The sequence below is a fragment of the Chenopodium quinoa genome, unplaced genomic scaffold (assembly GCF_001683475.1).
Source record: "Chenopodium quinoa cultivar QQ74 unplaced genomic scaffold, ASM168347v1, whole genome shotgun sequence".
Taxonomy (NCBI): Eukaryota; Viridiplantae; Streptophyta; class Magnoliopsida; order Caryophyllales; family Amaranthaceae; genus Chenopodium; species Chenopodium quinoa.
This window is the reverse complement of record NW_018742914.1, coordinates 6,411,855-6,414,383: the sequence shown is the minus strand read 5'-3', so window position 1 is coordinate 6,414,383 and position 2,529 is coordinate 6,411,855. Positions and strand designations below refer to the sequence as shown.

Here is a 2,529-nt window from a genome sequence, read left to right as displayed (position 1 = left end):
AGTTGAAAAAACCCCTAAAACTTACAGAAAACCTGCTTGACCAAATAATAAAAGGCTTGGTTTTTAAAAGCAAAAGAAAGGATGATTAAAGAATTTATATTACATACCTCTACTACTGTCCAACTCTCAAACAAAGGCTGGTGAAAACCCCTCAAAAATATATCCACCAATGCACCCTTAGCCAAAAGAGAAATAGTTAAAAGCCACAACCCTAGCTTCCATTGATAAGGAAATCATACATAAGAGTTAGTGACATGATTATTTTGCTCACTGGAAAAAAAAAAAGAGCAAAGTTTCTGTTGATGTTTCCATACCAACAGTTTCGCACATATATATAAAGCACTAACTTCCTAACAGATCCAGCTACCACAGACGAAATGGCATAGCCAGCCAAATGAAAGAAGATGTACTATTTGATCAACAGTTCTGGAATCAATGCCATCCAGATTAATGCCTAAGAGCTCCAAAATTTGATAACCAAATGAAAATGAAAAGAATAAAACAAAAGAAATACTACCACAAGAAAAAGAACAAAAACGGCTTGAGCCACTTCATGTTACAACATTGATCATGGTCCACTAACAATCTATGGTTTGGCATGATCATCTTCAGATCCAACTGCCTCTTGCTCCAACTCTTTAACTGCACTTACAAGACCTCTCGTAATACCAGGTAGATACAAACCTTTCTCTTTCATTTCTTCCAGAAGCTTCTCTGCTGATTTCCAATCTAAAGCCTTCAAACAAAGTGATTGGATAAGCTTATTGTACTCATCTACATTAGGCTCGACCCCGGAGTCCTTCATCTCACTCAGCAGTTTCACAGCCCTGTCAAATTCTCCAAGGTTGCAATATCCTCGAATTAGTGAATGGAAAGTAGCAGGGCAGAGCTTGGCGTGTTTCCTTTTCGCCATTGATAAGACTTTGCGAGCTTCTCCATCATACCACCCTTTGCGTAACCACTAATTATGACACTATAAGTATAGAATCAGGTTTCAGTCCCTAGTCTCCATAAGTTTCAGTAACCTCTTGGCATCTTCCATATCTCCAGCTTTGGAAAGAGAGTTAATGACAATATTAAAGATTGCATTCCCAGGAGTCGGACCTTTTCCATCATCTCAGCAAACAACTTCTTAGCACACTCAATGTCATTTTTTCCTACACAAACCGCGGATGACCCATGAAAACGGATTAATAGCATGTTTTACGAACTTCATCAGAAAAATCAACCAGCGCCTCCTGTGCTAAGTCACAGTTTCATCACCTTCGATAGACAACTTATCAAAAATTAACTGCCTTCTGAGGAGGATACTTATTATCCCTCTTGGCAGCAAGATAGACAACATGGGCCTCCTTGGACTTGTATCCTTTGCATAAGAATGATATGATCTCACCAACCTTCTCACTCTCTGGAAGCATTCCAGCATCAAGCATTTCTGAACAACTAATGTAGCCCAGTCATAAAATGACCTCTTGCAAAGTGCCTCAATTGTAAGATAATAACTGTCTACATTCAGGACGCAGCCAAATTCCTCAAACTTCCCAAATGCCTCATATGCAGCCTTTCCCTTACCCAATCTCGAAAATGCCGATATCAATTGATTAAGCATTTCAGCATTAACAACACCACTCTCTTTCTCACACCATTTCCTTCACCAAATCCCACAAAGCATAAACATCTTTTCCTCTTGGGTTCATAATCATTGCAAATAGCACGGACAAGTTCACTTAACAACAAAGTATTACTTTAAATTCATTTCGACTCGAAACCCATTTGTAAACCTAATCAAATGATCCCAGGAATAAGCGGTGAAACGAGCAGTCTCACCACAAACTCTCATTCAACATCAAATCCATACTATCAAGGCTAGACTCAATGACCATCTACATCATTTAGAAGCAAAGACAATACATTTTTCAATTGTTCAAAATCAACCCAGTAATTTCCTCACTATCCCCTTCTAACTCCTGATCAGTTAACCCAATACTACTCATCTGGGCATCATTAATTTCATCAAAATTAGGGTTCAAACCAAGTTCTTGAGAAGAACTAACATCATGGGTATCATCAAAACCCACCATTTTCCAATTCAACTTCTCAGAAGAAGTGGAATCATGATTCTCAGTTTCAATTTCACTTATTGAAGAAGAATGAGAAAAAAACCTGTGATTCTGATATGAAAACTTGCTGGGATTCTCGATAACTGTAAAAATGTGATGAAATCAAGGGTTTATGGATTACCTGAGATGGTGGGGTTGGGTAGAAGAAATCAATTTTCGCACAAAGCTTCTGGTGAAGGAAGATCTTGATGCTATGGATCTCCACATCTCTTCTCTTCTACTCTCTTTTCTCTCTCCTCTTTCTCTCGATTTCTGCTATGCAACGAAGTTCAAACCGTCGGAGTAGGGTTTTTTGGAGGTAGTCCTGTGTTAGCTGTGTATTGAATTGCCGTTTACTTTGGTTAGTGTAAGGGCATTAAGGCCTCTAATCAAATTTTATTTTACGCGTAAATATTGATTGTCGGGTTAA

At 38.4% G+C, this 2,529-nt stretch overlaps 1 pseudogene; it reads right to left on the bottom strand.

Annotated features, from left to right (window-relative positions):
- Positions 1–193: 193 nt before the first annotated feature.
- LOC110728053 lies at positions 194–2,328 on the bottom strand (annotated as a pseudogene).
- Between the last annotated feature and the right edge of the window lie 201 nt (positions 2,329–2,529).